We start from the raw sequence: 11,257 nt of genomic DNA on the forward strand, positions 1-11,257 counted from the left end.
CGAACATTTGGTGAATTATGCTGTTCTCTCACAGGCACTGATTTCTCCCCAGAAAAAAGAGGCAGGGATGGAGATGGATGAAAAATCTGGGAATGACCAAAAGCATGAACCAGAGACCACTGATGGTTTCTGCTTTCACTGACAAGACTTCCTCTCAAAAACCCGACGGGGAAGGTTTGCGTGGCCCTTTCTGGGAAGTGGAGCCGCCACGGTGTGGGGAGCGTGCTGTCCCTGCTGCCACAGGTCCTGGTGCTGCAGTTCCACTCCTCCACGCTGGGTTTGGAAGGACCTTTGGGACAGAGGACAGAACATTTCAGGTTCTTCTGCCAAAGAAAACTTCTGGAAAGGATGTTTAAATCAAAGGACAATTCATGAGGCCAAACGACCGGACAAGGACTCTGAGCCATCCTTCTGCTGTGGTATGGCTGCTGAAGGACCCAGCAAAGCACCGGAACCAGCTCACATGCAATCAGCTGGTCACACTCTACATGTGGTTTTAAGGCTTGAATTTATGCATTTCCAGAGTGATGATGGGATGGGCTCCAGCAGGCACTGAACACCTCCGAGTCCAGCAGTGCTGGGTGCCGGGAAAAGCATCCCAAGTGCCTGAGGTGATCAACCACCCCAGAAAAAAAGTTAAAGCCATCATCACAAAAAAACCTTTGAACTTCTGACTTGAAAAGCTGCATTTCCTTGGCTGGTTTTTTTTTTTTTTTTTCATGGTTCCAACGTGTCAACCTGTGAGAACAAAGAGCCACTCTGGCTGGAGATGCTGTTCTGATAGGGCAAATTGCCGCTTCCCCTTCCTGTTTTGTACGTGGAACTCAAGGGCTGCAGCAGATGGGGCAGATAGGGCTGGGTTTGAGCTCTGCCTCCAGTATTTCACAAGTCCCATCACAGAGAAACCACTCAGGGAACGTGCAGTGTCCCTTTCAGACGGAGCATTGTCAGGGAAAACAGCCTGAAAACATTTACCCCTCCAGTTATGAGGAACTGGGAAATTCTGTGAATTCTCCTGGTTTTGTAAAACCAATGGGAAACCTGTATTGTATCCAAACCTCTCCAAATTATCCTTTCATCCCAGTATTTTTTCCAGAATGGGGCAGACCTAAAGGTGCATTATTGGCCCTCAGGCTGGAACTGGGTGTGAGGGTTCTCGCAAGTCACCAGTGACTTTAACCCTCCCAACTGGGGCTACTGTGAACCTTTCTCACCCACAGAAGCAACATTCTAACTCTGCGATGTTCATTTCTTGGCAGCAGAGTTTTCTCATACCAAAACCCACCAGACTTTTTCACTGGAAGACGAGAAAACAAACTTCCCCCTGGAAAACTCAACAGTACAAAGGCAAACGTTCCTCATGGAGAAATTTTGCTTTAATCTTCTTTTGCAAAGTAAACTGAAAAGCCAGAAGCAGCCCGTGAGAATTGGCATTCTCTTCTGGGAAAGGGATTGGAATAAACAGCATAAAAATAAGTGGATTTTTGGCATATTGTTTTTAGGGCTTGTAGCACTTGGAAATTTGTTCAAACCTAAACAGAGAGGCAATTTTATGTAGATTAATGAATCATAAAATAACCAAAGTTGGAAAAGAGCTCAAAGACCTCTGAGTCCATCTGTCATGGGTGACAGTTGGAGCCTGTATTTATTTTAGTGCATCTTGTGATATTAGATTTATGCTCAGGACTTGAGGATGGCCAGAGAATTATCTGGGACACAGCGCACATCCAGTATTTTCCACAGAAACCCAGAGATCGTGATCAGTATCTCATTTTGAAATAAAGCTGCAGCCCCTGCCAAAGGCTTTTCTGAAGAAAAATCCATCAGGATGCAAGTCCTGCCTTGTGTTTGAACAGCTCCACGCTAGTTGTGGAGATACATCCATGTGGAAATCAGATTTTCCTTAAAAGCTTTTAAGAAGAAACGCCAGGTCAATTAAACCTCCATAATAATTCTTTGATGATCAAACATACTTTGCCTTGGCATTAAACTTTTAATTATGCCTATTTTATTTTATTTTATTTTATTTTATTTTATTTTATTTTATTTTATTTTATTTTACTTTACTTTATTTTATTTTATTTTATTTTATTTTATTTTATTTTATTTTATTTTATTTTATTTTATTTTATTTTATTTTATTTTATTTTATTTTATTTTATTTTATTTTATTCACACCTGTGCTCTCTGTTCTCATCCACAGTTTTACCCCAGGAAGACATGGGGAGCACAAGGCCAGGACCAACTTCCCAGGAGAAACCTCATTTTTCCAACTGCTACACACTAACCACCAGGAGAACTGGAATCATGGAATGATTTAGGTTGGAAAAGACCCATAGATAATTTATCCAACCATGAGCCAGCACTGCCAAGCCAAGACCACACGCCCAAGTGCTGTTTTATTTCTTTTTAGGATAATATTCCTGGATTTCTGGGTGATAAAATGATCTGTACAAGGAGGATGATTCCTTTATTGACTGACGGGGAAAGTCCCATATCCAAACTGAGATCACCTGGAGCAGCCATGGAGCTCAGTCCTGGGTTTTTAATTCCCAAAGGAATACAACAGGTATCAGATGGAGCCTGCATCGATGGGGAGAGAGATAAGATCTTGGAAGGATATAATTAAAAAACAGCCAAAGTAACATGGGAAAAGCCTAATCAAGCTGCTGGAGAGAGGAGGAGGCAGGATGGAACCTGGGGCTGTGCACGCCCGGGTTCTTCAGCCAAGGGAAATGTCAGGGCAGCCAAGGCCAACCCAAAAATTCGACTTTGGAGCAGAATAAATCGGAGCGTACAATGGCAACAACATTCTGGTTCCTCTTCAAGGAATTCTTCATTCCCAGCTCTTCAAGGGCAGGGTTTGCAACTGCAGCACGAGAATTGGAGACAGCAAGAACTGAGCCCTCCAGAACAACGGGCAGATCTGGAGCATCAGATAGGCGAAGTGTTTGGTCAAAAACACCACAGGAAGGAGTATCAGAAATTTCCTGTTCTTTGAGTACTCAAGTTCTCATCTTGATTTTTTTTTTTTTTTTGGTTTTTTTTTTTTTTTTTTGTTGTTTTCTTGTTGACTTGAAAGGAAAAATGCAAAGAGAAAGCCCCTGATGAGCGATGACTTAACCAGGCCCTTTGTGCAGAGCTGAGGGCAGATAAGGACACGACACACACACACGTACCAGGAATTTGTGAAAAGATGTTATTACAGCAGCAGTGCCCACCCCCAGCCCTCCTGCAGCTCTGCTTCTACAGCAGATTGCAGCAGATACCACCAGAAATCTTTATGAAATCAGAGTTTTGGTTTTAATCGTTACAACCTCTCATTTCCTGAATGTCACTGGTAGATCTGCCTGAAAATAATTCACATTTTCCATCAGAGCGGGGAGTTGTGTGGTCTGTTCCACCCTACACCAGTGCGCTGAGCTGCCTTTGCTCCCATTGTTCACTCCAAAACTTCTTTCCTGTCTTTTCTTCTTGGATTTCACGACATGTGCTCTCAGGCCAGGCCAGCTATCAGCTCCTGATCAGCCCCAAAAATGCTTCCTCCAGGCTCTGAATCATCCCTCCATTATATAACTGCCTGCTCTTATCTCATGTGCCAATGGCTCTTTGGGGCTTTTTTAATGCTCACTGGAGAAGGTTTTTACCCTTTCTTCTGCCATGATTCAACTGCTCTGTGCTGCCCAGGCCCATAAAATGCCAGGAAGAGGCTTTAAAATGGAAATAATCACCTGGGGCTGGGAGAGGACAGGGGAGCAGCCAAGGAAGCCAGTGGGAAAGTTTTCTTCCTACCAAAAAAAAAAAAAAAAAAATTAAATAAAATTATATCACGCAAAAGATCATCTCCCTTACAATCAGTGATGTCTCAGATGATGCTCCAGGAGGTGGTGGAGGCTGGGGACAATCCCAGCCCTGGGCTGGTGTCCCTTGTCAGCCCCTGCTGGGGACAGTGAGGGCTGGGATCAACATTCCAAAAGTGATTCATGGAGTGTTGATCTCCCGTTCGATCAAAGCGGCAATTAAATGCATAACTTAATAGCTCAAATATTTATATATAAATATATTGTCCTAGGGGTTTATGACCATACTGAGGCTGAGCCCGGGCAGTTTCAAGGCCAAAGAGGACGTGGTTGCTTCCATCCCTCTGGACACCCCACAAAGCACAAAAATACTGCCAGCAAAGAGAAACTCTGATAGGGGAGGGATGATAAATGACTGGCATCAGCGGAGCCTGAGCAAAACTGGGACATGATTCCGTCGGAATTAATGGTTTTTTTCAACCCTTTCCAATGGATTTCCAAGTGCTGAGAAGCAGGGAGCTGAAGGATTCCTGTAATTTCCACCTGGTACAGCCTGGTGTTCATCACCCGTTGCCAAAAAAACGCCTCAAACCCCTCTCAGTGCTGCTTCTGAGCCATCCTTTTGTGAGTTAGAGAGGTGCAGCTCACTCCAGTCCGTGCCACTGCGGGATTTGGGCCTTTCCCCAGCTTTCCTTGAGCTCCCTGGAATAATGCTTATGAGATTTTGTTTCAATTTTGGCGGGATTTGACGACCCCGCAGACATAAATCACCCCAGCACAGCTCTGCCTGTTTAGTCTGTGTCTGTCTGTGCATCAAAACCCTGCTGGCTTCGCAAGGTCACGCTTGGGAGTGACCTCGGAATGACCCCAGCCCCTTCTGGGGAGAATTCGGGTTTCTGTGCAAACTGTCTGCCATCTCGGAGATTTCTGGCGGTTCCCTGCGGACCTTACATCATCAAAACTGGCCTTTTTTGGCCATCTGAGGCCCTCTGAGATGCATCAGCTCTGCTTCCATTGAGCTCCCAGGCTGACAACTGATTTATGCATTATCTTATAATTATTCCATCCACACTCAAAAAAATCTCTGCTCCTTCAAAAATCAAATTTCAGCCTCTCATCCCTGCCTTTAAATATTAGAACAGAATTATAAAAGCATCAGGCAGATGTTTTCCCAGCTCCCAACCTTTCCCCGCAGGAACCACAAGCCATTAGCTCAGCTGAAGGCTTGGCTTGCCTCGTTATTTATTTATTTATTTGTGCCTTATTCCCGTTATTCTTCCTACGCTGCGTTTTCCTTCTGTTTTTTTTTTTTTTTTTTTTTCCCCACAACGCTTTTTCCTCAGGCTCCATGGAGCAGGAGCACCAGTATTTAGCTTTCATTTCTGTTTCCCAGGAAGGTTTGGGAAGGAGCAGCCGGTCCAGCAAGTCCATCGGGCTGTGTGGGCACAAGCACCTGGCTCGTCCCTGCCGTGGTTCTGCCTCTCCACAACCACTGCCAGGAGAAACAGGTGGCTCACAGGTCCTATTTTCCATGTCCCACTGCTCTCTCCGAAAGAAAGGGAAGAACAAATCCCCCCAAAAAACCCTTAGAGGAAGCTGGGAATCCTTCAGCCTTCCCTGTGCAGGCTGTGGTGCTGACCATTGGCATCGTCCTGGGTTTGTGGGGGCACAGGTGACAGCACCTGCAGCTTCAGCTGGCAGGGAAAGGCAGTTTCTTCTGGAAAACCCTCATGAGGCCCTAAAAACTGCACCAAACTTGTGGCAATGCCCCATTTAATGCCCAGGGAGACGTGGTTCTCCCCCCACCCCCGGATCTTTTATCAGCTTTGTGACCTGCCGAGTGATGGGGCCCAGAAATCCTGATGCCAGCTTGCACTGATGACCAGAATTTCTTCAGGCAGAAACATTTCCCTCTAATTCCTCCCATTCCCCTGGTCCACAGGAGCTACAGATGTCCCAGCTTTTTGCCATAAAACCCCCAAACCCTAATTGACCTTTGCCATAAAAACCCCAAACCCTAATTTGCCTTTGTAGGGAATTGAGGTTTTTCATGATCCAAAAGGATTTTCCCGGGTTGGCAGCTCGGATCTCCCAAAGTTTTGCAGCAGCACCCTCGGGTCGCTCTCTTAATTAGGTGATTTTTCTATAGAAGTTATTTTTATCCATCTGTGTGTTCCTACTAGGAAACATTTTCTTGATTCCTGTCATCTGTCCAAAGCAAACACATTCACTGATACAGGAATTGCATGGAATAGCAGAGAATTTGTTTCCTCTTTTATTCTTTCATGAAACAATAACAACCGAAACAGCCCCTAGGATTGTTTGTTAAAGAAATAATAGATTTTCCTTTCTGACAGCTTCGCCCCCGCCAGCTGAAGATCACCAGTGTTCATACAGGAGAGATTTCTGGGACACTCTGGAGACAGGACAAATCATTCCTCGTGCACTGGATTCGGCTCCCTGTGGAGGGAGGGTTGCTTTGTGTGATGATCCAGATGGAGATGGATCCTGGCGTTGGAGCTGTCCCTGCTGGTTTGGGATCCCCAGCTGGGCTCTGAGGGAGCTCTCAGAGATCCCTGCCCAGCACAGGCCTCACCTGCTCCAACCCTGCCACGCTCCAGCTGTTCCTTCACTGTCCTTTTCCAGTCCCCAAAGCTCCTTTGGGATTTTCCAATGACTTTGCATTTACCCCCTACCACCCCTGCAATGAGTGTTTGCTCTGCTCCCAATTTACAACGCCGTGCAAAAGCTGGAGAAGCTCTACTCCATGTAAATCTGCATTGGATGAGCCACGGAATCACTTCTGCTGGGCTGGTACCTCCCAGTGGAAGTGGCCCTGGCACCATGTCCTGGATTAATCCCAGCCCCACGCTGCCCCTGGCTCGCTCCTGGTGGGATGGGGGAGAGCACTGGAATGGCGAAAGGGACAAAATTTGTGGCTGAGGAAAACCCTGTATGGAAATAATTTCCTGCTATGGCTCCATGGTGGAGAGAGTCCGTCCAGGATGGGTGAGCGTGTGTTGATGTGAGGGTGCAGAAGGTGGATGAGTTCAGCAGAAAACGGAGGAAATCTGCGGCTTCCAGGGAAATTCCTGCCAGCCTCATCCCAGGGGATGAGCTGAGCGGTGGAATGTGGTGACTCAAAGGAAATCACGGAGTTTAACTGGAGCCAGGCTGATCTGACCGGGAGCATTCGGACACGATAGGAGCAGAAAGGAACCCCAGGAAGGTCTGTCCCTGGGACAGCACAGGGAGAAACCCAGGAGCTCCGTGGATTTCCTGGGAGGGGTTGGAGCAGGCAGGGGCAGAGCTCTGCAGGACGGGTGCCCTGAGGAGTCGAGCAGGGCTGGGGAAGCTCAGCCTGCCCTGCACTATTCCTGAAAAGTGTTGTCGGCTGAGAACTTCCAAACTTGCTCAAGCTATTCCCAAAATTTCAGCTAAGGACGGCAGTGGGAATTTCCACCTCGGCTCCTGGATGAAGGGCGTGTCCCAAGGCGCTGCTCCACGACTATTTCCACACTGGAAATGGGAATCAGTGAAGGAGGAAGCCAGAACACACTGAGATTTGCATTAAAAGCCTTGCACCGAGTCCTCTCCCCCGGTTTTATGAATCACCGCCACTTCTTTGTGCATTTTTCCTGTAATCTTGATCCATTCTACACCTTAACGAAAAGGATTGTGCCATCAACCTTGTCCCTGTCTCCCTGCAAGGAAATCTTTCCTGCCAGCTCTTGAAAAGGCACTGATGGAATCCTGTTTTCTGGCTGGAATTACTGTCCACAAGGAATAAACATTCCATTAGTAATGCTTTGTCCCTCATTTGCTCTCGTTAAAAGGTAATTTCCTTTTCAGCCCTGAAAATGGAGAATAATGGCAACAGAACAAGCGAGATGATGATTTCCTGTGCTGATGAGCCCTTTGAAAAGGTGAAAAAGGGAAACTCATGTTCTTGAGAGAGGGACAGGGTGCACCCAGGGTACATCCACACCTGAGCCAGCAGGAACAGGGCTGGCCCTTGCCAATTCCGGCTCCTCCAGCATGCAGGATCTGCTGTTTTCCCATCAGGAAGGGTATGAAGGTCAGCTCAGCACTTTTGGGCAACCTCCTGCTGCTTTGCTGCCCGTGGAGCTGTGACAGGTCACTCCTGCCCTCCACACTCCGCCCTGTGTCACCCAACCCCTCCTCACGGCTGAAAATACTTACCTGGTTTATCCTTCTCCCTCCTTCAGCCGGAAGAGACAATCATTCAGCTGGATCTGACTTCGAAAAGGAGCTTCTCTAACTCTGCCAGGCGAGGGAGAGGAGGAATTGTGGAGAACTTCGGGGGGCGGGGAAATCACAAAAGGTGCTGAAGAAATGCACATTCCCCGAGGATAATGGAGATGGGAAATTAGGTTAAGTCAGATGTCCAGGCAGGAGACCCTTCATGAGGGGAAAACCAGGACATCTTGGGTGAAGATCTGTCAGGAACTGTTCTGGTTTCTCAAACAACCCAAGAGAAAATTAAACCAAGGCAGAGCATGAGGAGAGTGTCCCAGGCTCTCAGTAGCAGAGCCATCAATCCGCCCAGGGATCAGGATGGCAGCTGGCACCACCAGGACCAGATAACGGGAGAAGCGCCAAGGAGCGGGAATCAGGACGCCAGATGTTTCTGCTTACTCACAGGGACGCTAGATGTCGGGGGCTTACCCCAACATTGAGGTGGTTTCAGGGTCTTTTGCTCTCTTGCACAGCTCCGAGCTGAGCCAAAGGAAGAGACGGAGTTCTCAGGTTTAGATTTTTCAAGGTTGCATATTTCGTTTATTGTTTTTTACCTTACAATTTTCTCAGAGTCCAACAAGATGTTCGCAGCTGCATGGATTCCTCACGTCTCCCCTCGAGCTGGGCTGTCTTTATCTTTTATACTAATTACTACGTATTTTTTATTTACTATTTCTTACTAATGTCTATCACTATTACTAAAAAAGTCATTTTTACTTTGACTTAATCCTCACTAATTACTTTGTGCTACGTTAATGCAGCAATAGAGTGAGGGAAGAAGAAGGAGAAGGAGATAACGCCTTAGATTCTCTATTTTGTCTTCATTTACTTTAATGCTAGGAACTTAAAACTATTATTTTTTCATTCTGTGATAAGCTAAACTACTATTTCTCACATTCTTGTGGCCTGTAAACCTTCTCTCAGTGTAGGGAGTTTTTCCCATGGACTGAAATCAAAGCCAGTGTCTCTCTGAGCCCTGGGCTGGGGTCCCAGACCCCCCTGCCCAGGTCCCTGACCCTCCAGGGCAACCAAAGGAATGCCCTGGACTCCAACACAGAGCCATCAATCCGCCCAGGGATCAGGATGGCAGCTGGCACCACCAGGACCAGATAATGGGAGAAGCGCCAAGGAGCAGGAATCAGGACCTGGTTTGTGGGACCAAAGCGTAGAGCTGTTTGCAAAGAAAATTCTCCTCCCTCAGCTTCCTCAAAATCTTCAGGTATGTTAAAAAACTTCCTAAAAATACAAAATATTCAGATGATGTAATTTCCCTGGGCCTAGAGGATCCCTGTCTGCCCCAGTCCTGGAAGTGTCCAAGGCCAGGTTGGATGGGGCTTGGAGCAACCCGGGAAAGTGGAAGATGTCCCTGCCCATGGCTGGGATGAGATGAGCTTTAACATCCCTTCCAACCCAAACCACTCTGTGATTCCATTATCCTGTGGTTCTGTGAGACGGCAAGGGAAGGGTGCTGGAAGCCCTCATGGATCAAAAATCAAGTTCTTCAGACCGAAGAAAACTTAAATTTTCTTACACAGTGCTGAATTCTTACTAAATGCAGTTTCCGATGGGGAGAAAAAAAAAAAAAAGGAAGAGAAAGTCCTCAGCTGTAAAGGGCACCGTAATCACTGTAGGCAGCTGGGCACAGCCTTCAAACAAAGGTGTAGCACAAAATAAACAGTTTATGGAAAAATACTGGGAACCAGCTCCCAGCAAACAGAAATTAACTGGGAAAGCTGTGTTTGCCCTGTTTGTGGAGGCTCCGGGGGGTTCAGGGAGGAGCCACCGGCCATGGGGAGGTAAAGATGAACTGATTAAATGAGAGAGCTGATTAGAGATTACAGCACCTTGCCCGTGGCTGGTGACACTGGGCACAGACAGGGTCAGATCCCCCATCTCAGCCTCCCACCTCCTTCAAAAAAGGAGTTTCCTGCTGTTTTCACGGGGTGGGTGGCACATGGGAAGCTCTCACCGAAAGGGTGGTGCCCTGGGAGATGGAGGGTTCTTGTCTGTCTTGTCTGTTCTTATCTCATCTCATCTGACCCCAAGTCATTGTGAAATTTTGAGCTGCTGAGAAAAGCGTGGACCGTTTGCAGAATTTGTGCTCTTTCAGCTTCTGGTTCTGTCCTATCATCGTGGCAGGCAAGAAAAACAAGCAAGTACAACAGAACTTGTGAAACAGAATAGGAGCTGTTAAAGATAATAGAAGTTGTGGAGCACAGCAGAAGTTTTAAAAGGACAAAGCTGCTATGGAGAGTCCCTGGCAAAACCCACTCCTTAGGATCAAATACAAAAATTAGTATTTACACATTAAATCTAAACAAAAATTCTATTAATTGCCACACAGCCCAATCCCTGTTTCCAAGGGCCTTCCCTGCCTTTGGCAGATGTTCCCCCCCAGTGTCTCCAGGTGAGGAGGAGAGCACTGGGCTTCCTTCCCTGCACCATCCTCAGGTGGGCACAGCCACGCCAGAGCTTTGCAGCACCTGGAATTTCCGCTGCTTTATCCTTCCACAGCTCCCCACGGCTTCAGGAATTGCTGAGGGGAATGGTAGGGCTGGTGTGGGACAGGCAGTGGGACATTCCCGCTTTCCATGGCCTGGCTGTACGCGTGGGATCGGCACCCACAGCCTGGGAGCTGTGATCCATGTCCCTGTGGTGGGGATGTGTCCCCTTGCTGTTCCCCACAGTGGCCGTGGGATGCTCTGCTCCTCACCCACGCCTCGTGAGGAAACTCCCTGGAGCAGGGAAGAACTTGGCTCTGACCCTGGAGAACAATGAGGAGCGGGAGAGCAACGTCAGCAGCACCAAACCTGGGTATCCCAGGCAATGCCAACACAAACATTCCCGAGATAGCCCAGTCCAGCCGTGCCAGGGAGATCCTTTCTTTGCTCAGAGGGTTTTTCTCATGGATAAACCTGCGCTGGCTCACGCAGCGCCCAGACGAGCCTGGGATCGCTCCCTGTAATCTGCTCCAGCCTGTGTGTGAGGAAGTGTCTGGGACTCCTTTTCCACTCGGGCCATCAGTTTTTCCAGACAGCTGAAAGTTAATGGGTACCATGATTCAAGTGAGTAATCCTTGTGAAACCAGCTCTGGAGGAAGTTGCCCAGCAAAACAAATCCCGTGGCTCCGGCTCTGACGTGGAGCCGAACACGGGGTGCTCTGTATAAAAACCAGGAATCATTCCAAGGGAAACGGC

The sequence above is a fragment of the Hirundo rustica genome, chromosome Z, assembly GCF_015227805.2.
Source record: "Hirundo rustica isolate bHirRus1 chromosome Z, bHirRus1.pri.v3, whole genome shotgun sequence".
NCBI lineage: Eukaryota > Metazoa > Chordata > Aves > Passeriformes > Hirundinidae > Hirundo > Hirundo rustica.